Genomic DNA, 9,858 nt, shown 5'->3' on the forward strand with positions numbered 1-9,858 from the left:
TCAACGTCAACCCGAAGTTTGGCGAGCACAGCGAGCCCACGAGGGGCGGCGGTACGTGTCCTCCGACCTTTTCATACCCCACTATCCACGTCGGCGTGGAGTTGAGAATAGAAAGTGTGGCGAGCGCAGCGAGCCACCGAGCCCGAAGCGTGCCGTGCGCAGCGAGCCCCGCGAGGGGACGCGGATACCTGTGAAGCCCGCGAGGGGACGCGGATACCTGTGAAGGTATCCGCTGCGCTCGCCACACTTCGGGCTCGATGGCTCACTGCGCTCGCCACACTTTCAATTCTCAACTCCACGCCGATGTGGATAGTGGGGGTATGAAAAGGTTGTAGGACGCGTACCGCTGCGCTCGCTACGCTTCGGGTCGACGTTGATCGTGGGGTGGTGTTAACAATTGGGGGGGCCATTTCACACTTGAGGGTGGGTATTTGGGGTCTGTGGGCCATTTAACATTGTTCCCTATGTGAAATCGGGTCAATTGGGCCATTTAACATTGTTCCCTATGTAAAATCGCGGTAATTGCTTCAGTCGCATCGCATGCGTTTTTTTGGCCGCATGCGATGCGACCGACGCGTTTTTTTCCTTGCGATGCCTAGGATCAATATCGTGGGCGCCGTTCTAGGTAACAAGTACCCAATCTTCATTGGCGGGTGGCCGGCGGCTGCCCCCCGCCAGCTAGTCAGCCGCAATCTAATGCCCCCCCCCGTGCTGGACACCAGGACACAGCAGCATTCCTCGTCAATCTCTGGCGCCCCCCCCCCCCAAACTCAGCATCAGAACTGTTCATATTCATTTTTATAAAATCTACAAATATTTTTCCCACTGTTCACACGTGACATCGTGAAGTATTGCTAGCTGTGCCAGTAGTAAAGCAGTTATAATTATAAATAGTTGCTAAACTACTGTTAGTATTTCATAATAGCAATGCTACCAGAAAACAAAATAGCATGCCCTTTCAGAGTCACAATCATTTCTGCATCAGCAATACTGAATATGGGTCATTAGATATAGTTATGGCTTTATAGACCCAGAGTCTCCGTATATAATATTAAAATGATTCATATCTTGGTTTCTATAGTATTTTGGAATACAAACCTATTGTAGGAACAAGTAGCAAAGCATTAAAGTATTAAAAGGACCTCTGCTACCCCTTAAGATGATACAGCAAACTTCCTTAAAATAATAAAACTATAAACAATGGATTAAATAAATGCTGAGAGTAATCACTCAAATCCTACAGATTTTGTATATACTGTATATTTAATGTAAATTAGATCTACTGTATGTGATTATGACCAAGATATAGTATTTCTTTCAAACTTAACAACTACTCCACAGAAAACACAAGATAGTCACAAGATAGTGCAAATGGAATTGAGGGTAAAATGTGCCTTTTTGCAGATGACACAAAGGTATGCAACAGGGTAGACACACCAGGAGGGGTAAAACAAATGATTGAGGATCTAGGTAGATTAGAGAAATGGTCAAGAGAATGGCAACTACAGTTTAATGCCAAAAAATGCAAAATCATGCACTTGGGTTGCAAAAATCCAAAGACTAAATATAGTATAAATGGCACTATAATGGAAACTACTGAGGAAGAGAGGGATCTAGGTGTCACTATTTCAGGGGACTTAAAGGCAGGTAGGCAGTGTAACAAAGCAATGAAGAAGGCAAGTCAGATGCTTGGTTGCATAGGGAGAGGTATCAGCAGTAGAAAGAAAGAAGTAATAATGCCACTGTATAGGTCATTGGTACGACCTCATCTAGAGTATTGTTTTCAGTTCTGGAGGCCATATCTCCAGAAGGATATAAATACATTAGAGACTTTACAAAGAAGGGCAACTAAAATGGTGCATGGCCTACATCACAAAACAGACCAGGAAAGACTAAAAGATCTTAATATGTATACTTTAGAGCAGAGAAGGGAAAGGGGGGACATGATAGAAACTTTCAAATATATCAAGGGTTTTAACAAGGTACAGGTGGGAGACATTCTTCACAGGAAGAGGAGCAGCAGAACACGAGGACATGCACTGAAACTAGAGGAAGGAAGATTCAGGGGAAATTTGAGGAAGAATTACTTCACAGAAAGAGTAGTAGATAAGTGGAATAGCCTCCCATCAGAGGTGGTAGAGGCAAATACAGTAGTACAATTTGAACATGCTTGGGATAAGCATATTGATATCCTTACAAAAAAATAAGGATCAAATATGGTTTGAGGTAACAGGTTTAAAAAAGGGGCAGACTAGATGGGCCAAGTGGTTCTTATCTGCCGTCAAATTCTATGTTTCTATGTTTCTATAGTCTACCAGGACTACTCTATAGAAGATATATATAATATTTAAAATTCCAGAGACAGCGGTAATTTTTGTGCAAACCAAAGTTAAATATAATCAGTACTCGAAAAGGATCTAGGAGTCCAAATAGACAACAAACTGGGGTGTAGTGCTCAATGTAATATAGCAACAAAAAAGGCCAACAAAATTCTTGCATGTATTAAAAGGGGCATGGAAACTAGGGACTCAAAAGTAATTATGCCTCTGTACAAATCATTGGTTAGACCGCACCTCGAATACGCAGTGCAGTTCTGGGCCCCGCACTATAAAAAGGACATCATAGAATTAGAAAAATCCAAAGAAGAGCAACAAAGCTTATTAGGGGAATGGAGAATTTAAACTATGAGGAAAGATTAAACAATTTGGGGCTATTTACACTAGAGAAAAGACGTTTAAGGGGGGTTATGCTCAACATGTATAAATATATTAGGCCCCTAATATATATAAATATATTAGGGGCCACTATAAGGAACTGTCAAACACCCTTTTTTTCTACTAGAAAGGAATCTAGGACGCCAGGGCACGAGTTTAGATTAGAAGAAAAAAGGTTTTGTTCTTTACAGTCAGAGCAGTCAAACTTTTGAACTCTCTTCCTGGAGAAGTGGTGTCGGCAGACACTATAAATATGTTTAAAATAAGGTTGGATAAACATTTATTGGTTAAAAACATCCACGGGTACGAAGAAGTAACAGAATCTGTCTTTAAAATATCATAACCTACTATACAACAAGGGATAAGCTACTATAAACATAGGTTGAACTAGATGGACGCAAGTCTTTATTCAGCCTCACCTACTATGTAACTATGTAATAACAAGGAAGTGTGTTCAGAACAAGAATGTAGAACCTGTTTTTATTAGTAAGGAGGCAGAAATAAAACATTTTTGGCTCCTTCAGTGTCCACGTCCATTCTGGAACACACACTGCACAGTGCAGAGTGCTGAGCCCCTCTGTGTCCTAGGCTTGGCGCTCTGCTGGCTGCACTCTGTATTGTGCATGCCTGGCCACCAGCGCCAGGTGGGGGAGGCTGCGTGCGGGTGCTATGGGCAGCTGCCCGGCCCTCCCCCCTGTCGGTGGCCCTGCTGCCACCACATGTCCAGTAAATGCACAGGAAAAGAGAGGGAGAAGAAAATTCACCACTTAACAAGCCGTGTAATGCTGCGCACATGAATGCCTGCTCCTCACATGCTGCCGCTGCAAGAAAAATTATTCGGTGGTCGCCACGGCCGTTCGCAGTCGGGGTTTGCAGGGGCTGAATTCAGATCACTACGAGTGATCCAGAATTACATACAGTAGACCATGTATGTATCCTAAGAATCAATGGCACCAACAGGGAACAATGATCTTATTAAGTACATTATCATTACTGTATATATAATGAAAAACTGGTACTTATGTAGTATCTGGGCTGCCGATTTCTAAATCGGGTACATCGCATCGCATCGCATGCGACCATCGGATGCGATGCGATGCGATGCGATGACCCGATTTTTCCATAGGAATCAATGTTAAAATGGACTGAGTCCATTTTAACATGGAATTCAATGGGAAAAAGGGGTCCTTTTCATACCCCTACTATCCAAGTGGGCATGGAGTTGGATATAAACCTGTGGCGAGCGTAGCGAGCCACCGAGCCCGAAGCGTGGCGAGCGTAGCGAGCCCCGCGAGGGGACACAGAATACCGTCCCCTCGCGGGGCTCGCTTCGCTCGCCACGCTTCGGGCTCGGTGGCTCGCTGCGCTCGCCACAGGTTTATATCCAACTCCATGCCCACTTGAATAGTAGGGGTGTGAAAAGGACCCCTTTTTCCCATTGAATTCCATGTTAAAATGGACTCAGTCCATTTTAACATTGATTCCTATGGAAAAATCGGGTCATCGCATCCGATGGTCGCATGCGATGCGATGCGATGCGATGCGATATCGCATCGCATCGCATCTGATTGTATGCCTTAACTTAAGGCATACAATCAAAAAATCGGCAGCCCAGATACTACATAAGTACCGAAAAACTTTTTATAAGAAATAGACTTATTTTAAACAGTGCAAATAATAATCCTATAATAGCAACATTCATGTTTTACTTTTTTCTTACTAGTTTTCTGGCATACAGTATATGGCCTTTTTATTTCTTACTGTTTTATGTTGGGGGGGGGGGTGCCAGACAATGCATTCTTTTGGTACCATTGTGTAACTGATACAAAGAAGATGGGGAATGAAAACTCTTTCTTTGGGGGCACTCTTTATTATGTAAAACTTTATTTTTATTTATCATTATAGAGATAATAAAGTAAACCCAAAAAAGGATATCATGTGCTTATGTGCTAGATTTCTTGTTTATCTATCATACACTGTTCTGCTAGAAAGTGTATGAAAGATAGCCAGGCATATTCAATGAGGTTTTCCAAACAGCTGCGAGATTTTTGGTATTCAATTCTTTATTTTAAGGAAAAATTATTGGAACTTGCTTCAGAAAACTTAAGAACCCCCCTAAAGACCAATTGAAGTTTCCAGTTCGCTTTTTAACTCTGTAATTACTTAAGATTTTCATTGCTGTACTCCTCCTCCTCTGCGCCCTGTTTTGGTGATCTGCAGCGGTGTGTGTGAGATTGTGTGTGAGATCCCTGTGATTCTCAGTGTGTGTTTTTGTCTGTATGTGGTCACTGTGTGTCCCTCGCGTCAGCACTGAGGAGAGCTACATATCCCATAAGGTCCCTCCTCCCATCATTCTCCTCTGCAGTGGCAACACCAGATTAAGGGCCTCATAGGTATGAAGCTAAAAAAATTTCAAAGGCCTATTATGAGAAGGGAAGAAGGTGAGGCCAATGCCATTTAGGCATGTAGAACCCATACACAATAAGTCCCAATTCCTCTTTAACTATATAAACGTAAGAAAAAGTGCATAATTTTGTGTGGAAATTTGAAATTTAATTTCAATTCTTGTTTGATCCTCATGCTGTCATGATGCTGGGCCTATTTTTATGCCAAGGCCTGGAGCTGCAGCCTATTGTTAATCAGGCACTGCACAGTGGAATGACGACTCTGCATGGAGGGGACTCTGCATAACAAGGGAACCTGAGACACAACAGGAGTGGCTGGAACACTGGTATAATGTTGCTGCGATGCTCCCGCCATCCAGTGATTTCAATGGAGAATGTTGGCAATGCATATGCATGCAGCATGCTGCATGCATTGTGTAAACAATAAGGAAAGTAATGACAATGCAGTTGTGTTTTTCCAATACAATGTAACAATAGGATTAACCAATATCAATACATCTACTAAATCGGAATTTACAAGTAAATGTTAGAAGCACAGCTATACTCCAGTGGACTTTAAATAATGTAATCAAAAGACGGAAAGAAAAGCAATATGACTACATCTACAACCACCCCTGTTTTAACTCAGATGCCACAGGCAGAAAAACACAATTTTCATGCTCTAGTAGTTGAAGAAAATTAGAACTGTTTTGTGCCCTTCTGCCACAAATACCTTTATAGACCTAACACAACATAGGATGGAAATAGTTGGCGTATTGCCTAAAGAACATTGCACAGAAATATTTTGTGCTGTAATGGCAACACAATTACAGTAGTTCAGAACTGTAGCAGGCCTTAGTTAAAACTAAACTAAATCTGAATCTAGTGATTACAATGCACCTTGATGCTTATTCAGAATCTGCTACGGACAGTAAGGTATTTTGATTATGTATCAAATATATTATTATCTAAAGAAGACACTGGGCTTAATTGGGAACTCGAAGGATGTTGGATACTTTGCGCATGTGCCGGACCCATGCTGTGCATTTGCAGTATGCATCCTGTGGTGTCAGAAGCAAAGCAGCTGCAGGCAGGGGCGGATTGGGAATTAAAAGCAGCCCGGAAAATCATATGAGGCAGCCCGGGGGGGGGGGGGGGGGAACACTTTTTGCGCGCCGCAGGCGCGCACAAATTTTTAGGGGGTGTGGCCTAGTTTTGTGGGGGTGTGGCCTTTTTCAACTTGGTCACGCCCCATTTTCGCCGCTGTGGGGGCATGGCTGGTAACTCTCTCTGTACTTGTGTAATATCTGGGCGGCCGATTTTTTCATTGTATTGCATCGCATTGCATGCAATATAGTGGCATACAATTCATGCAATGCGATTTTTCATTGTAAAGACCCGATTTTTAATTGTATAGTCACCCATGGGTGATTTCATACCCCCACTATACAACTACGCATGGAGTTGAATATATATAGTGTGGCGAGCGCAGCGAGCCACCGAAGAATACATGTAAAGTAATCCGCGTGCGCTCGCCACACTATATAAAATCAACTCCATGCGTAATTGGATAGTGGGGGTATGAAATCACCCATGGGTGACTATACAATTAAAAATCGGGTCTTTGCAATGAAAAATCGCATTGCATGAATTGTTATCCAAATTATGTTATGGCGGCAACACATACATTGCTGGCGCATATATATATATATATATATATATATATATATATATATATATATATATATATATATATATATATATATATATGCAGGACAATAAGCAACTCGAGCCCCGAAACATTGTCCTATTTGCACATGGATTAAACATCCTCACTTCTTCACCGCTACCTAGTCTCTGAGTGCCGCTTATTGTCCTGAATATACATCGCTGAGGCCTCATCCCCTTTCGTCGGAGGGCATCCGGAGCAAGTAAATAAATAAAACATTGCATTATGTGTGACATAACTGGTGAGCCACGATGCCAGTGTGGCAGAGGCGGCGGATATCACTGAACTTTAACTGGGTGACAAGCATGAGTGATTAAGACTAAGCGCTGACGACTGGACTGTCGAAAGCGTCCTTAGAAAATACTTAAAAGGTAATTCCAGTAAGAGGTCTGGGAAGGAAACCATAGATTAAATGCGTCTTGGTGCATAAATTGCCGTCTGGCAGGGGACTGGTACTGGTACTTAGTTACATAGTTACATAGTTACATAGTAGGTAAGGCTGAAAAAAGACTTGCGTCCATCTAGTTCAACCTGGTATAGATATCCATTGCTGATTTGGTTGGTTCTGGTATTTTACAGACAAATTATATTTCTTATTTGTACCCATGGATGTTTTTCTCCAGTAAATGTTTGTCCAACTTTGCCTTGAACGCATTTAATGAGCCAGCCGTTACCACCTCTCTGGGAAGAGAGTTCCAGAGTTTGACTGTTCTGACCGTAAAGAAATTCTTTCTACTAGCTGAATGAAATCTTTTTTCTTCTAATCTATACTCATGCCCTCGCGTCCTAGATTCCTTTCTAGTAGAAAATAGGGTGTGTGACAGTTCCTTATATTGGCCCTTGATATACTTGTACATGTTGAGCATGTCCCCCCTTAAACGTCTCTTTTCTAATGTAAATAGTCCCAAATTGCTTAATCTCTCCCCGTAGCTTAAATTCTCCATTCCCCTAATAAGCTTTGTTGCTCGCCTTTGGACTTTTTCTAATTCTATGATGTCCTTTTTATAGTGTGGGGCCCAGAACTGTACTCCGTACTCTAGGTGAGGTCTCACCAATGCTTTATATAGTGACATAATTACCCTTGAGTCCCTAGTTTCCATTCCCCTCTTAATACATGCCAGAATTTTGTTGGCCTTTTTTGTAGCTACATTACAATGGGCACTACATCCTAGATTGCTGTCTATTTGGACTCCTAGATCCTTTTCAAGTATGGAATTACCCAGTTCCTCTCCGCTAAGGTTGTAACTTGCACACTGGTTGTGTCTCCCAAGGTGCATAACCTTACATTTATCTACATTGAACCTCATCTTCCATTTTTTTGCCCACTCATCTAGAATTGCAAGATCATTTTGAAGCATGGTGACATCTTCTGGTGATTTGATGACTTTGCTAAGTTTTGTATCGTCCGCAAAGATGGATACATTGCTGAGTAACCCTATCCCAATATCGTTAATAAAAATGTTAAACAAAATGGGCCCCAAAACCGAACCCTGGGGCACGCCACTTAGTACCGGTATCATATCTGATACGGCACCATTCACAACCACTCTTTGTTCTCTATTACATAGCCAATTCCCTACCCATCTGCAGATATTTTCACCCAATCCTAGGTTCTCCATTTTATTAATCAATCTCTTGTGTGGGACAGTATCAAATGCTTTAGCAAAATCTAGGAAAATCACATCTACAGCATTTCCATTATCGAGGTTTTTGCTAACCTCTTCATAGAACCCTAGTAGATTAGTTTGGCATGAACGATTTTTCACGAACCCATGTTGGTTAGTACTGAGTAGAAGGTGATGATCTAAATATTCCTGGATACCATCCCTTAAAAATCCTTCAAATAGTTTACCCACAATTGATGTTAAACTAACGGGTCTGTAATTAGCGGGATCTTCCTTTTTTCCTTTTTTGAATATTGGCACTACCTCTGCTATTCTCCAATCTTTTGGTACTATACCTGACGATAGTGACTTGCTAAAGATATAATGTAGGGGGGTAGCTAGTTCATCCCTTAATTCCATTAATACCCTCGGATGAATCCCATCTGGCCCTGGTGACTTATTTGTTTTGAGTTTGCTTAGCCTCAGTATTAATTCTTTCGGCGTGAAATCCACAATGAGATCTGGCTTATTTGTCCCGTTTGTGGTAAATGTTCGTTCCACAGTCTGCTCTCCCTTAGTAAATACTGATGAGAAGAACTCATTTAACAGTTTTGCTTTTCCCTTGTCCTCAGTAACACTTTTTCCACTAGTATCAGTTAATGGGCCTATGTTTTCCTTAATTAAACGTTTACTATTTATGTATTTAAAAAATTTCTTTGGGTTGTTTTTGCTTTCAGTGGCTATGCACTCTTCATATAATATTTTAGCTGCTTTGATTACCCCTTTACAAGTTTTGTTTGATTCTTTGTATTTTGCGAATGCCTCCTCATTCAAGTTATTTTTATAGAATTTAAAGGCTCTGGTTTTATTGTTGATAGCTGACCTTACTTCTTTGTCCAACCATGGTGGCTTTTTTTTGTTGAATTTACCTTTAGTTACTTTAGGAATGTATTCAATAGTTAGTGAATCAAGCACCTTTTTTAGAGTATCCCACATTTCCTCTGCATTTTTTCCCTCCATAACCGTTTCCCACCCAATTCCTGTTAGGGCTTCCCTAAATAATTCAAAGTTCGCTTTTCTGAAGTTTAGTATTTTTGCAGTTCCTTTTTGATGTAATTTACTGAAGTTGATTTCCAGTGAAACCATATTGTGATCACTATTCCCTAATTGTTCAATTACTTTTGTGTTTGAAACTAAGTCTGTGTTATTTGTTAATACTAAGTCCAAGAGCGCCTCATCACGAGTTGGAGTTTCTACCGTTTGTGTAATAAACTGGTCTTTAAGTAAGCTTAAGAACCCATTGCTTCTTGCTGATTTACCTGTTTCGTTTTCCCAATCAATGTCGGGTAAATTAAAATCCCCCATAATTAATACCTGACCCTGATTTGATGCTTGTTTGATTTGGTTTAAAAGAAGAGACTCTTCCC

The sequence above is a fragment of the Crinia signifera genome, chromosome 7 (genome assembly GCF_055691185.1).
Source record: "Crinia signifera chromosome 7, ASM5569118v1, whole genome shotgun sequence".
NCBI classification, from domain to species: domain Eukaryota; kingdom Metazoa; phylum Chordata; class Amphibia; order Anura; family Myobatrachidae; genus Crinia; species Crinia signifera.